Genomic DNA, 16,827 nt, shown 5'->3' with positions numbered 1-16,827 from the left:
GAACGCTCGGTTAAGACCGTAATGCAGTCTGTGCGGGTGTATGCGGAGGACCCGCTCCAGCAATATTGGGATGAGATTGTGGAGAAGCTCATCTTCGCTATCAACAATTCGCATGATGCTACAAGGAAGGACACCCCATTCTATCTCGTGCATGGTTGGGACGCTCGATCGAGCCTTCGAGCGATGTCTTTGTCTCTTAAGCGAGGGATCGGCCGGCAGTCCAACGCCTTAGCGTGGCAACGTGAAGTCAACCGACAACAAGAGATCGCCCTGGCTATGGCTAAAGAGTATCAGGCGACCGAGAAGGCTCGGCGTGCTGAGAAGCATAACGCCACGCTGAGTGGACTGGAGAGGGCAGCCATGCCTGGGTCAGTACAGGACGACGTTTGCGACGGTGAACGAGGAGTCAGCAGAACTGATGGAAACGACGAAGAGTCGGCAGAACTGATGGAACCGACGAAGAGTCGGTGGCGAACTCTCTGTTCAAACCTGGAGATCGGGTGTGGTTATACATGGAGCGCGTGAAACCTGGGCTGACAAAGAAACTTGCACATCGCTGGCATGGACCTTTCCGTGTCAAGAAAATGGTCGACGAGTATGCATATGAGTTGGAGCTGCCTTATCGAAGTGGTACCGGTTCTACCCGGTGGTACATGTGTCGCGATTAAAAGCTGTGAGCGAATTCGGCGATTGACCGAGAACTCGGCTGACCCCAGAAGTCACCGAGGGATCGAGACTTGACTTTGACGAGGAGCTGCTGCCCGAGGACAGCTGGGAGCCAGACCAACTCGCTGGCGAGTACGAGGTGGAGGCGATCTTAGACGATCGAGTCCCACTCTCGAACAGCACCGAGCGCTCGGTCAGAGAGTTTCTGGTGAAGTGGGCCGGTTACGACGAGCCCTCGTGGGAGCCAGTCGCCAACTTGTCTTGCGGCGGCTTGCTGTACGACTACTTGCGCGAGAAACGCCGCGACCGACGGTTGCAAATGGTCCAAGTCGCTGACGAGGACTAGCTGTAACCTGTCGCGAATGATGAACTGCCGGTGGGGCGATGCAGCCCACCCAAGCAGACGAAAATGACTACTGCACCAAAATGATTGTATATTTGCATGTAATTGGAACGAGCTTACGAGTGGAGATTCCGATTGGAGAGAGATGAGGAGATACGCAAAGATGATGAAAAGATGATTAGCGAAAGCCTGAGAGCTAGCTACCCTGACACTACAATCATTGAGAGACTCTGAGCTAACTACAGCCGCAAACATGAAAGCGGAAACGAGAGACCGAGGGCTCAAGGGTCCGAGTTAGAAGCGACCCGAGCGAGTACCGTGAGGCGCGCCTCTTGGGGCTCCCCGGTTCTGGGTTGAGCCTCTGACCCTCCAGCTTCCGGAGCAGAGCCACCGGCCGCGCGCTCGTCGTCGAAGTCTTCGTCGATCGAGTGCTCGGCCGGAGGAACTGCACGAGCTCCCGAGCGAGGAGTGGCAGCTTGAGCCTCATCTACGTGACCGTCGTGAGCGTCCGCAGCCTCTTCAACCGAGCCTTGGGCCGACCGCTCTGTCGACACTCCACCGTGTGAACGCGCACACTTCCCTTCCTCAGCCTCCGAGTCCTCGGCTGTCGAGTCACCAGCTTCACCAGGGGCCCTAGTAACCGGCGAAGCGTGGAAGCGGGTGAACTTGCGAACCCACGGCGCGGTGACCAGCTTGGGGTCCAGCGAGGGATCGACAGTGACAGCCGACGCAACTTGTTGTAGGGTCATCCCACGGGGAACGAAGACCGGGACCGCTGGGTTGCAGGGGGCGAAGATGGTGTTGTAAGAATGTGCCGCAGGAACATCCACCCAACAGTTCCGCCAGGGCTCGTGGCCATCCAGCTCCGTCACCTCGGTGCACCAGTCCGCAGTCATAGGGGTCCACAGCAAATTATCCACGGAGTAAATGGGAACCGACGGCTCGAACACGACTTCCGGGGTGCCGTGGATGCGCCCGTGCGAATCCGGGTAACACCGAGGCCACAGACGGTAGGGGATCCGGAGGCGGAGACGATCGGCACGCCCATTCCGATTGGAATGGTAGTCTGTCCAAGCTTCAAACGCCTCGACGTAAGCGGGAGAACCCTCACCGAGCTCTTCGGCAAGTTGCTGGAGCCATCGCTCGACAGCAGCCGGGGAAATCTAATGCGAACGCTCGTACAAAGCGAAACCCAAGTCGTTCTTCTCGGTGGGGCCTACTGCTCGGCCGTTGAACTGTCGCCAGAACTTGACCACCAACGGAAGACCATCTGCCCGTATCGAAATGCGCTCGTCCGGCATGAATTCGGCAGCGCTGAACAAACAAGGATCGGCAGGGAGGCTCGCCAAGAATTGCTGGTACGGATGGGCCGAGCTTTCCCAATCCGCGAAGGCAGCAATGCCCTCGGCCGAGTACTCCACCGCGACTTCACTGTCAGCAGGCCGAGGCACCCGAACTTCCAATATCTTCTGCCAGCAGACCCGAGCACCCGGGGCCGTGAAAGGAGGCTCGAGAAAATCCAACGCGTCGTCCGGCGAGGTGTTCGTGGAGCGACCAGAAGTTTTCTTGGACGAAGCCGAGGTGTCGGACTTCCGAGCTGGCCCAGTCGTGGCATCCTTAGAAGCAGTTTGCCGACTTTTCGTAGGCTCGCCACGTTCACGCCGGAGACTCGGTGGCGGCGATGTCTTGCGCTGCCGACGTTTCTTGGAGGGAGCTTTAGAGGGAGGAGCTGCAGGCTTCTTCGCCTTGCCCGGCTTCTGCTGCTGGGGAAACCTCTTTGACAGACTCTCCCTCCAGAAATTCTCGGACGGCTTCCCAAACCGAAACCCATCTCCAGCATCACGTCCAGTAAGGTCCATGACCTCGGGCTCCGCCCCCGAAGGTCCATCGAGGCCCAAGACGAAGTCATCGGGAGCATTTTCCTGCTCGACCGATGATTTCGACTGGAGTGAGGCCACGGTAGAAGCAGGACGAACCGGACGGCCGTCCCGACGAGGCTTGATCACCACCGACTCCTTGAATGGAGAATCCTAGTCGACAGGGGCCGGCGCCTTCTCTTCGAGATCTCGGCCAGCTTCCAACTCGTCGTCCGGAGACCCCGGTGGGACTGGAGGCGAAGTCGGAACCTCAGCGTCCTCAAGCCTAGCTGGCGAGCTGGGCAGTGAGTTCGTTGAGAAGTCGGACGGATGCGGCGACGGAGGCGCGTGGACCGAGCTGTCGGGATCGACCTCCAAGACTTCCGGCGGTGACTGAGAACAAGAACCACTACTCGCCGTTGGAGGCCTGTCGGTCGGCCGAGTCTTCGTGCTGCCAGTCCCGCCTCCACTTGGAGGAGACGACCCGTGCGGTGGCGACGACGAGTCCTGGGCCGCGGGTTGCGGAATAATACCAGAATCTGGCCGAGACTTGGCTGCCTTCGCTGCTGCTTTGGCCCTCAGATGCACCGACGGCTTGCCAAGGCGAGAGGTACGCCTGGCTTGAACTTGGGACTTCGATGCCGCAAGCGTCGGCGGGAGCTTGATATTAGACGATGGCTTCGCGGAGACCTTGGCTGAACGTTTCTGACGCTTGGCTGGCGGGGCAGCAATGCCCTCGTCGTCCGACAGCTCGACCGAGGAGTCAGGCGGAATGCTGATGCAAGCCGTCTGTGATGGTCCGGAGACATTTTGGGAGCGGGCGACGCTTGAGCTGGCCGTCGAGGCCGAGGAGATCGGGTGAGGACGCTTGGAGCCCACCGTGACCTCAGACAATCGCAAGCCCAGCTCGTCGAGCTCTCCGAGCAACGAGGAAACCACGGGCGGAAGCGACGAGTCATCGGGGAGGTCGAGGCCGCACAAACTGGCTCGTTGAGCGTCTCGCTGGCGGAGGAATGTGTTAAACCTCTCCACCGCCTTCGTGTACGAAATTAGCCCCGACTTGAACCCCTCTCGGTCTTTCTTGATGACCGCCCGAAGTTCCCTGATTGAGCTCGCATACTTGGAGCACCGAGCCTTCAAGTTGTCAGACATCTCAGCGCTCTGCCGGAGTGCATTCACCGCGATGTCCATCTTGCGAGAAAGGAAGTGTCGCTCCTCCCGAGTGGCTCGAAACTTTTCAGCGAGCTGGTTGCGCTCGAACGAGGCTTGGTTACAGAGCACCTCGAACTTGCGACGCTCATCAACTTCTCGGCGTAGCAGCGCATTACTGTACGTGAACCGATCTTGGTAGTAACGAACCTCCGCCCGAAGGTCAGCCATCTCTGCGTCCCAGCCGGGGGCAGGCGACGGCGCATCTGGAGCCAATGCATGGATCACCGCGCCGAGGGTTTGGGCATCCTCCAGGCGCTGGTCGAGATCAGAGTCGAGGCGGAGCGGAGGAAGACGCACCAAGCCGACCATGACGTGACCGAGGTCTGCGAAACGCTGCTCGGTGTGATCCTGCAGCTCTCGGACCATATCCTCGGTGGAGTCCCGGACGGCGTCTTCAAGAACATCGCGATGAGGGTTCGGAGGGCGCCGAGAGGCCGCCTCCGCGACCTCACCCTCCTCGAGTCGGCAATACTGGGTCGTGTCGGATGAAGTGCCGCCAAGCTCGTCCAACCGAAGGCTCCGCGGAGAGCAAGGAGGCGAACCGTTGACGCGACCCGAACCCGCGGCCTCAGAGCTCGTTACCACCCCGCTGTGCGAATCAGAGGTGGGAGTTGGTGGCGAACGAGCAGAGGCGCTGGGGTTGAACGCAGCACCTCCTCTCGGCGGAGGGTCGCGCACAGGAAATGGCGGGAGACCTCGGGGTGCCCCGCTGTACGAGTAAGAGGCGGAAGTTGACCCCGCCGAGGCCTCAACTAACCTAGCCGTGAACTCAGGAGGGATGGGCACGATGAAGGCATTTGGATCATACTGTGACATGCAAAGAAGACATGGAGGATTAGCATGAGGAAACCAGCGACGCTTCGGAGACACTACATAGCTTACCCTGAGAGCGCGGCCGAGAGCCTCCGACGTGAAGACCTGCCGCCCTTGCCGAGGGCTCGGGGGAGCAGACATGCTGGCAGCAATGACGTGCACCACGACGCTCACCACCTGACAGGTTCGCGTCGAGGTGGGGGCCGTTGTGAGATTGGGTTTTGACTGCGGAGTGGAGCCACCGGACCGAGGTCTAACGGCGTCGAGAGTTTGAGAGAAGACGACCGAGGTCTCCTATTGGCTACTCACATTCACCGCGTCAGAGTGACAGAGAGCTAGTTAGTGAGTGTGAGGCCTAATAAATTCTCGCCGAGCTCTCCATATAGTCATAGTGGATACACCTTTTGCCTCCTATTAGGAATCCGGACTTAAGACGAAGGCTCGTCCGGTTGTAGGATTAGACCGAAGGCTCGGTCTATATTAGATATTTGTATAGACATTAGGGATTAGTTATAGTCGAGGCCTCACCGCCTCTAACTATTAAATCAGAGCAGAATATTCCCCCCAAGCCATCAGGGTCAAGTCCGTCTACGGTAAGTCTAGCTAGCTTAGCTGTAGGGTCTGGATACGCTCGGCCGACGCGGGGTATGTCTGCCGATGAGCTTAAGGTACATTGACCGAGAGTTCGCCCTGGAAAGGCCAAGAGTGGATAGTGACCGAGTGTTGGGAGGTAGAGAGTCCTCCCTGTACGTTTGTACGTTGTCCTGGATGCGTGGCGTGGCCCCCCAGTGAATTTGACTCTTTGGCCGAGGTCTCACCTCGGCACCCCTGTTAAAGGCCTTGACCGGCCCGGTACCCTTCCTTTCTGAGGGACCACAGTGGGTTTAGCGCGAAAGCGTTTATATTTACGCACCCCAGCCGTTGCTCGTGGCTGGCGGTGCCTGTGTGTGGGCTCTACCCACCAGACCGATACTTCAACACAAGGCATATTTCCAGCCCGGTGTAAGGGATCGGACCTGGTCTTCAGGTTTAATCCCAACAATCTTCGCCGACCTTTCGCGGGAAGCGTGCGTTGTTGGTAGGACTCGTCCCATTTGTCGAGGCTGAGGGACGAGGACTCGTAAAATCGTGAATTCCTACACGACACCGTTGCTTGCATCCGCCTGTGGGTGTCGTCATTATTTTCGCCATGGCGGCGATGATGTTCCAGGAAACATGAGGGGGTGTAACAACGCACCAGCGTCAGGTCCCTCGGCCAAGACGCTGAGGCGTCGAGTGCCACTCGTTCTAATTTCAACCACTAGGTTACCGTACAGGCACATGCCAGGGCACAGGTAATCTACATGATTGGACGAGCATAATTAAAGAGTGGACAACTTCTACATTCATTCTTTTCACTAGGAATTACTATACACGGTTCAAGTAAGACCTCGGACCGGTTCAGGTGAACCGCAGTCATTGCCTACCTTCAAAATTCAACTTCAAGGACTACGGAGAATCTAGTATAGTGAAATGCATATAATTACATAGGGTAACAAGGGAGTACCTCCTCGAGGTAGCCCATAGCCGACAAACAACTAACCATTTCAATCTCACTTTCCATTTTACCAACTTCCGCTCGAGTCTCCATAAAGACTCTCAAGCCTCCTCCTCCAAGACCTCGCCTCACTCTTCGAGCTATCCTCCGTGGATCTTCGCTCTAGTCGTCTACTTCCACTGCGCCGTTTCGCCAGTCGCTACATCAGGTAGCACTTGTTGTGGTCCGGGAGGGACTATCGCGTTTCGACACTCGACACAAGGAAAGCCGCTCACTGATCGTGTATCACCAAGTTCCCCATCCCAGCCGGATCCTCACCATCCCAGCTGGATCGCCGCTGCTCAACGTCAGCGTTGATTGCGTGCTCTTCGTTGCGACCTCTCATCCTACGGTTTACCGTTTGGATTAGCCTGAGTCCTGTACCAGAGTCTGGTCTGGCTAGGAACGTGATTGGTAGAACCTGCTGTTTGGATCCGAGGAGAAATATCCCGCCGACAGGGCACAGGAATAACATCTGCCTCTGCCCATTATGCTTAGGCGAGAACCGTATCCGTTTGGACCAGTGCTACTGCTCCGTCGCTGACCGTCGTGAACTGCTTATGCCCAAGCGCAAGCAGTCGAATTATCCCTTTCGTCACTCCATCGCCGACCTCTACACCCGAGCCGAATTACTTTCGCGTACTCTGTCGACCAGCAGTTCCGCTACGTAAAGGCGCTTCGAAACTCAATTCCAGACGCCGCAAATTCAACTGCCAGGAATATCCTACAGGAATTGTCAAACCTGTTACTGGAGAAACTGGGAGAAACCTCGGAACTCCTTTCTACATACCTCGATCGACAGATCGTGAGATACGCGGTCGAGCGTGCAAACAAGCGTTGTCGTCTCAACTAGTGGATGTCCAAGAGAACTTTCGAGGAAGCCTTTGACTACCTGGACGCAGAAGAGACACAGCTGCTTCCAGAGCAAAACGTAAATCATTTTTGCTGTCTTTTTCGCGACTTGATCAAACAGCTACACGATACCAACGAAGAATTCTTCGAGCCGGTTCTGGACGCCGTCCGTTCGGACGAGCCGGAAACTCGTCTTCAATCGTGCAAGATACGTATTTTCGACGCTCTACATGTAGTGGAGCTAGAAAACCAAGTCCACCACTTTAAGCTGACAGAGCTCACTCTTAAGAAACAACGCTTTGAGTAACTGAATTTTTCTCTCTATCATGACTTCGTTAAATCCTCAAGGATGGTCTGCCAACACCATCACGCAGAAACTTATTGAAATGGTTGACAAGCAGCTACAGCTGCTCGAGGCCATGAATAAGCGTGAGGTTAAAGTGGAGGGAATACGCCTATCACAATTTTACGCCAAGATGGGAGCGTCAGTGGATTTGTACTTTGAGCAACTTGCTCAGTACTTTGAAGCCAAGAATATTGATTGGCAGAATGATGATCAAAGTTCTCGGATTTTGGCCATTACTACTGCAAATTTTAAAGGAAATGCTGCCGCTAGGTACAAGCTGAACAAGCGTGAGATCAAGGATATGCATGACCTGATCGCCAAGTTGACAGATGAATTTGTGCCTCCAGATCTGCAAGAGCGTTTGCGAGATCAACTCTACGCTCTCAAGCAAAAGAATTGTCCCAATTGGAGGAATATCTCTCTCGTTTCCGTGAAGCTATCATGCAAGTCACGGACATGAGTGAGTTGGACAAGATCACTTACTTCATCCGTGGATTAGTGAGTCCCACGCGTGAGGAAGTGGAAAATCGTCGCTGTACGACCGTGTCGCAAGCAATGAAGATTGCATTGAAGTATGATCGATCCCATCACATTCGTGGGAAGAACTTTCGCCCGTCGTTCGTTCCACAGGACCGGTCGCGCTCTAACGGAAACGGCAATCAGCATCATCAGCAGCCCACACCTGCTTGTGCGCAAGAGAACGAACCCGAGCCAATGGAGATTGACTCCGGGAGTACCAGGAATAATCGATCTTCTTCTTCTTCAATGAGATGTCGCTACTGTAAGAAAACTGGCCATGTGATTGAGCAATGCTTCAAGCCCAAGAACAAGGAGAAGTATGCTCGTCAAAACAAGCAAAAGAGACACGAACGGTCTGTTGCAAACTTCAATGCTGCTTCTACGTCTTCTCATGCCGCTGCTACGCAAGAGTCTACCGCAAAGTCAGATGACGAGGTTGAGGTTGTTGAAGTGGAAGAGATCTCCACGTCCACCTTAACACCTGTGCATCGTGGAAATGAGCTGATCCGTAAACAAGGAACTTGTGATGGAAAACCCGTCACCATCATGTTTGACAGTGGTTCCACATGCAATGTCATTCCCCCTGGCCTAGTGGAGAATACCAAAACCTCTGGTGTTTCTCAAGTCACTCGCTTCGATGGAACTTCGACGAAGGCTCGTTCTGTGAAGAAAGGTGTCGCCACAATCCAGTTCGGTCGCTACCGCTTCAAGAAACTGAAATTCATGGAGTGGCCGCTGGGCACTGCCCAAGGTGTTGTTCTTGGAAAACCTTGGTTTACCAAATTCCAACCATCGATTGATTGGCGTTCACACGAGATCCTATTTCAACGTTTGGCAGAAGTACCACCTCCGCAAGTTAAGAGTGTAACTGTGGATATTTCGACTGTGGACGTCAAGCGTAAAGTCAAGAAGCACGAATACCAAGATGTGTTTCGCGTCAAGATATGTGCTGTGCCAGAGAGTACGGATATACCAGAACCAATTCGCGTTTTCGTCACGGTCTATCCTGACGTTTTTCCCGACACTCTGCCAGATGGACTTCCGCCATCACGCCGTGTAGATTTCGAACTCCACACGAAGCCTGACGCTATCCCAAGCAAATGTGCACCGTTCCGCCTTTCCAACGTTGAGCAGGATGCTCTCGACCTCTTCGTTGCTGAAAAGCTCAAGCAAGGTTGGATCGAAGTTTCCGACTCTCCGTGGGTGTCCAATATCTTTGGAATTCCCAAGAAGGATCCTGCTACATGAGATCATTAGTCTCGTGCTGAGTGATTACTGTAGTGAGTCAAGTTAGACCCACTACACCTGGTAGCACTTTGTAATCCGTCCAACGACCGACTACGTGACGTTCGTACAGGGTGTACGAACGCGGAGCCGAGAACCACATGAGCACGGAGGTGCCCATGGAGAGCTCCAATACGCCTCCAACGCATGTTGCACGCGCTGACTGCCCCCACCTGTCGGATCCAGAGTGGGAGGCCCTCCAACGACTGTCAACAGTCATTGGGGAAGCGGCGATAGCTACGATGCTGCGTACGCTATCGCCGACGGAGCAACGTGGTGTTGCTCTAGGGTTCATCATGAAGGAGCAGCGCGATGCTGCTTCCTCAGCGATGGCGTCGTCGGGGACGACACCGCGTGCTCAATCATTGAAATTGAGCGTATGCAATTACGTGGGAAGTGAGGGCGAGCCTCTCCTCCGGTGGCTTGTCGAGCTCGACACAGCCATAGCGGCTCGGCGCATCATCGACCCGTTGTCAAAGGTTGCGTTCGCCATGTCATGACTTGGTGGACGCGCGAGGAGTTGGGCGTACGGACGCCGACGCTCAGATCCTACGTGCTTCAGCACGTACGAGGTATTCAAAGAGGAGCTCAGACAAGCGTTTGAGCCCCCGCAAAATGAGTTCCGATCGAGGGCGGAATTCCTCGACCTGCAGCGGGGTAAGCATGACGTCCATGCTTACGCGCAGCGTGCACGGTACTTGGTCTCGATCATCGTGACCAACCCGATAGACGAGGCGACTAAGGTCGTCACGTTCATGAAGGGACTGAGAGATGGGCCCGTGAAGACCTATCTCTTCCGAGAGTACCCGAGTACTCTCGAAGCTGCGATTACTCCCGCAATGCACGAAGAGTTTAGCCTGCGGCAGGCTAAACTCCATGCAAATGTACCGAGGCCGCTACCGCGCCCGGTAGTGAGAACGGGAGGTCCGGAACCAATGGACCTCTCGAACGCAACAACTGCTGGTTACCAGCAGCAGGGAGGTAACGTGCGATGCTTCCGTTGCGGAAGGATCGGTCACTTTGCACGGGAGTGCACAGCTCCCATGCCCCCTGGAAGTGGCCGTCGTGGCGATGTTAGGCATCGCCGCGGACCAACAAAAAACGCGAACATCCAGTAGGCGCGGGGCGCCCTACTGGTAATGCAGTCACGCGTGCCGACATCGGGCACACGACACTGAGGGCTGCAGCCCCCAGTGAGACCAGCTCTCGCTGCAAGAAACAAGATGACAGGCCGAACCTAGTCATCTTGAAGGTTTACTCGAAGAGAGCGAGTGACTCTCTTCGAGCTTTGGTAGATTCAGGCGCGTCGAACAACTTTGTTCGACTACGAAGCCTGCCAAGACTTGACTTCGAGGAGGTAAATGTACCTTGAAGTCTTCTGGAGGTACGACTGGCAACAGGTGCCATCGTGAAGACTGAGAAGCGCGTCGTGAACGTGCGCTTCTCGTACAAACAACGAGTGTTTGTCGAACACTTTATCGTCTTGGATCTGGACGATTAGTTCGACGTTGTTATGGGCATGAGCCGGTGATAGACTGGAAGAAGCGCACGCTCGTGCGCTTCGGCCGCGACAGCGGAACAGAGAGCGATGGCCCTGTTACCGCAGCGCACGCACCAGCAGGTGCGAGCGGCTCACCAGTCGAGACAGCGCTTAGTGCTGCTGTCCCGGAGTGCTCAGGAAGTGCGCGAGGGCGCGTACAAGTGAGACCAACGTCGGCAAGGCTGCCGACGTCAGAAGAAAAAGACGTACTGGTTCCGGGAACCAATATCCACGTTCAAGCGTGTAAGGGACAGTCCCTGACCCGAAGAAGTCAGGTCGACAACGACGCGTCGGCTCCGGGAGTCGACGCACCGTCGGTGATGAGGGGCTCCGCCAATAACTGGCGTCGAGGTGACAAAGGCGTGTCAACTCCGGGAGTTGACGCTACAAACAGTGCGGACGGTTGCAAACGTACCACACTGACGCAGTTTGCATGCTGTCGTGCAGCCGGGCTGCATGACGAAGCACCATGCGATCAAGCCAGGCTGGATATCGCGCGCCCGCAGACAGGGTTTGCCGGCGAACAACTGTGCCACGGTCCGGGCCGGGACAGGGTCAACAACTGAAGAACAACAAGAAGACGGCGCAAGCGGAGAACGCTGCGCAAGTCTCGGTCCGGGACCGAGACGTACCAAGAGCAGTCTGCTGGGCAGACTGAGGCGGTGACGCCGGATGTCGAGACGCTAAGCGTCTTGACGCGCACAGATGCTGGATTCCAGTAGATGGAACTCGCTAATCCTCCGACGACGGCGTCGGAGTTGACTTCGCTTCCAGTCACGAGCTGGAAGCGCTTCACGCGCGACTTGCACGATGGACGCATCGAACAGGTCTGCGTTCTTTCGATCAGCGAAAGAACGGAGATCGAGAGCGAAGAGCTGAGACAGCTCTTCATGGGAAGTACCACTGAGAGTGAAGACACTCTCTGTGCGAAGACGAAGCGAGAGCGCTTCGAGGAACAAGGTTGGGACTCGCTGAAGTCGAGTCCCTATTACGAATTGTTGAGGGAGTACAAAGACGTACTCCCGGAAGAGATTCCTGCGGAGCTTCCGCAGGATAAGGGCATTCAGCACGAGATTGATCTCGTGCCGGGCACAAAGTACTGTGTCACGCGGCAGTGGCCACTGCCGCGAGAGCAGGTAGAAGCAATCGACGACTTCTTTGAAAGTCGTCGCAAAGCAGGACAACTGCGGGAATCAAAGTCCCCACACAGTGCTCCGACGTTCTGTGTCAAAAAGCCACAGGGCGGATGGCGCATCGTTCATGCGTATAACAAGCTGAACGATGCGACGGTACCGGCGCAGACGTCGATACCGCGAAAAGATGTTATCATCGATTCGATGGCCGGGAGCACCGTTTACAATGCTCTCGACTTGCGAGACGGATTCTATCAGATCCTAATGCGTAAGAGCGATATCCCTCTCACGGCAGTGAGCACGCCAAGCGGCATGCTCTGGGAATGGCTAGTAATGCCGCAGGGGCTTAAGAACGCCCCTGCGACCTTCAACAGGTGCGTGACGCACTTATTGCGCTCGGTGCGCGACTTCGCGCCGAGCTACTTCGATGATGTGTTTATCCACAGCCGGGCTGTGGACGGGAAGACCGACATTGAGATGCACCGGGTGCATCTCCGGAAGCTACTTGAACTTATGCGAAAGCATAAGCTCTACGTGAACCTGAAGAAGTGTATCTTCGGGGCGAGCGAGATACCCGTCCTCGGGTGCCTCGTAGGGAAGAATGGCGTTCGCCCTGACCCGGAAAAGGTCAGAGTGATAAATGAATGGCCAACGCCTTCAAGGGTCAAGGAACTGAGGCAGTTCCTTGGCTTGACCACGTACTTGTGCAAGTACGTGGAGGATTACGCGGGCAAGATCCGCCCGCTGTCACAGCTTCTTAAGAAGGAAGCTGTGTGGAATCGGACAACCGATTGCCAAACGGCATTCGATGCAGTCAAGCGGGGCTTGACTGAGGCACCGATCTTGGCAGTGACTGACCAAGATCACCCATTTCACGTAGTGTGCGACGCATCCGACTTCGCGATCGGATGCGCGTTGATGCAGCACGATCACGAGGGCCGTGATCGTGTCGTCTACTACCAATCGCGTCAGCTGAAGCCAGCTGAGCGCGACTATCCGGTGCATGACAAGGAACGCCTTGCCATGAAATACGCACTCGCAAAGTTCCGAGTGTATTTGCTTGGAAGTAGACCATTTGTGATCTACACCGACCATGCATCACTGCGTACCGCAGTGAAGTCGCCACACATATCACAAAGAATGGCGAGATGGCTCTTATTCTTTTGCGGATATAACTTCCGGGTCGAATACAAACCCGGAAGATTGAATGTAGTGGCCGACGCGTTATCACGTCGGCCGGACTACGCAGAAGCTGCTGACGTCAATGCCATTGACGTCATGCGATCGAGCAAACCCACATCGTCTCTGTTAGACGATGTGAAGGCCGCGTACGCACACGACGCGGACGCGAAACTCTTGCTAGCCTATGGCACAGCGCCTTCTGACAAGTCTCGTCAGAAGCTGCCCAAGCACCTTCGTGCGCGTGCACACCGCTTTCGAGTGCACGACGGAATACTGCTTTATAATGCAGTCGACGACGACGCGATCCGCGTTGTCGTGCCGAATGACCATGACCTGCGACTCAGGATCATGTGCGAGTATCATGATGCCCCGACTGCGGGACATCTCGGACGTGAGAAGACATACGTCCTTCTCACGCGCGACTTCTACTGGCACCACCAGTATAAGTGGGTGCGCAAGTACATCCGTGCTTGCGAGGTATGCCAACGCGTGAAGCCTGCGCCATTCGCGCAGGCTCCACTGCAATCACTACCGACTCCGTCGGAGTGTTGGAAGTCCATGTCATTGGACTTCATCTTTGGTCTTCCCCCGGACAGCGGAGGGAATACCGGTGTTGTGGTCTTCGTCGACCGCTTCAGCAAGATGGTACATCTTGCTGCGGTGCCGGCAGAAGTGACCGCGAAGCAGACGGCCCGTCTGTTCGTCGACATGGTGTTCAAACACCATGGCATGCCAACCGACAACGTGTCCGTCAGAGACCCGCGCTTCACAGCGCACCTGTGGCAAGAAGTGTTTACACTTCTTGGGAGCCAGATTTCAATGTCGACTGCGGATCATCCGCAGACGGACGGTCAAACCGAGCGCGTGAATCGCGTGCTCGTCGGCATTTTGAAGGGCTACGCTCACTCGTTCCAATACTGGAGCGAGTGCTTATCGATGGCAGAGTTTGCTATCAATAACTCAGTGCATGCCTCGACCGGGCATACACCGTTCTACGTGAATGCCATGCGGCATCCACGTCTACCGAGTTTACTCGGAGTGATGGCTCCCACTTTAAGTGGGGGAGGATCTACGACTGCAATACAGCAGCCGCAGAAAACCGCTGACACTTGCACAGTGTCAGCTGCAACAATGGACAAACCACATGAGTCTGCGCAGGGCGCAGACTCCTCAAACAACAAGGACAAAGACCACGGGTCTGCGCAGGGCGCAGACACCGCGAAGAACCACGCAGAGACTGGGCCTCTAGCGGAGAGCGAGCTGAATGACTTCAGCTCGGATGCAACCAACTTCCTTACCAAAAGACAAGCCGTGATTCGGTTTGTCCAAGATGCAATAGCAGCTTCTGTTGATCAGCAGAAGCTGAACGCAGACAATGTGGGCAGAGGCAACACAAATGAATTCAAAGTGGATTCATTGGTTTTATTATCTATTCAAAACCTGCCTAAACATGCAGTTTCGGATTTCGGAGCAAGCAAGCTTGCTCCGCGCATCATCGGGCCATTCATGGTGATGGCACGCCACGGCAACGCATACAAGCTAGACATACCGTCTAGCATGCGGCTCCACCCGACATTTTATGCCGGGCGGTTAAAGCCATACCTGCAGCACGAGCCACATGGCTCGTCTGGGGAATCCTTCGCTCCAGCGCGTAGTCGCACTGGAGCAGTTAATACAGTCGGGACTACAGCCCGACCGGCACGTTCAAGGCGGTCTGGGAGACCGCCACAGCCGGGACACGATGGTACAGAGCGGCAACGCGCTCTGATGGTACTCCACGACCGTCACCTGGTCGTGGAGCGACACGAGATGAAGGTCAACACGTTGACCATCGGGGCGTGTTTCCACCACCTTCGCCACCGCTGCGAGACGCACGCGGAGAAATTCGCTGGATCGTCCAGCGAATTGTTGATCATAGGAAGGTCCGCATTGTTTTCGCATTCGCTGGAGAGGTTTCCCTCCCCAACACGACACATGGGAACCACGGAACGTCCTGATGGAAGACGTTCCGGACATGGTGAAGGAATACGAAGCCCAACACGCACTACCAGCAAGAAGGTAGTGCGAGCGCTGTAGTAATCTACAACGCTTGACGACTCGCGTGTTAGATCATTAGCACGGAGATCATTGAAGCTTTCAGGTATACATATAGTATACCTGTTGTGGTCGCGGTTGCTAATACGCATCGCCACCTGGATGGACAGTGCGCACGGCGCACGGACACCAGCCTCCACCGCAACAGCGTGGAGTTGCTAATACTCGCCTCGCTTCGAGAAGGACTCGAAGTGCTTTGGCGCTTGCTTACCCGATCACGGTAAGCAATATAACTTCGCTTAGAGATGTCGACGCACAGACGCGGCCGACATCGAAGAATCGTACACAGACACTACGTTGTCTGTTCCCGTGGTAGCGGCGCACCTCGCCCTGCCGCGCATGGTACTCAGCAACAGAGAGCTTACCCTCTGTTGCAATGGTGGTCTTCAGCTTGGTCGTGCTCATTGCGGATGAGCACGGAAACCCCCAGCACAAACAATTGACAAGCAGTCAATATTAATTGACGTGTCTAGACCGACACGTCTAAGCTTAACGGGGGATGGTGTAACGGGGTTACACACACACACAAGTGACAACGGTCCCAAGTGACAACAGTCACTTGTGCGTGACAATTGTCACTTATGGTTTAACAGAAAAATATCAGTTAAAGATTTTAGATACTTCCTCACATTAGTGTAAGTCACACCAATGGATACATTGAAGTGGGCCACCACAATGAATGGTCCACACCTACCCAAAGATCCTATTGGTAGAAAGCAGCATCTTTCTACCAATTAGAGACGTGCATATTAGCGGGGCTCTCACAGCCAGCCGCTGTCAACCCCTTTTATAGATGATAAACAGTTTTAGCAGATTTAGGAGGAAGATCAATTTACAAACAATACAGTTCTCATTTTACCTTAAACTAGCTACTTGGTGTTTCATTTATATTATACTTGTGGACTCAAGTATAATTAATTCAAATTATTAATAAACTCATACGTTTCCTCATAGACGTGGCGCGACGTGTAAGCAAAAGTAGTGAGCCGAAGTAAGCCCAATACATGCCCTCACCAAGGCACTGCCTCAAACTCAATTTGAGAAGCTGAGGAACCTAATGGGGGTTGAGGACCGAAGCCTACCCTTACCACGGCAACATAGCATGGGTAATTCGTGACTCGCAATCTTTTTGGTATCACTTGATTGTGAGAAACCATGGGGTCTGCGATCTTTCGCTAGTATGTCTTTAAGATCCACCATGTGATCAAGTTCAAGCCAGCCGGCTTCAAGTTGAAGTGCAAAGATACTTTTGAGCCAAGGACAAGCAATGGACAAAGACTTATGCGATAAGGCTAAACAATAAGACGCAACGTTATCGTGTTATTAAGACTCTCAAATGCTTAAGCTTTTGGTTAAAGACTAGACTAGGACGAATCAATATGAATTGGTCCAAGCACAGCCAGAGCCACCG

Source organism: Phytophthora cinnamomi, assembly GCF_018691715.1.
Source record: "Phytophthora cinnamomi strain GKB4 chromosome Unknown Contig67, whole genome shotgun sequence".
NCBI classification, from domain to species: domain Eukaryota; phylum Oomycota; class Peronosporomycetes; order Peronosporales; family Peronosporaceae; genus Phytophthora; species Phytophthora cinnamomi.
This window is presented reverse-complemented; position numbering follows the sequence as displayed.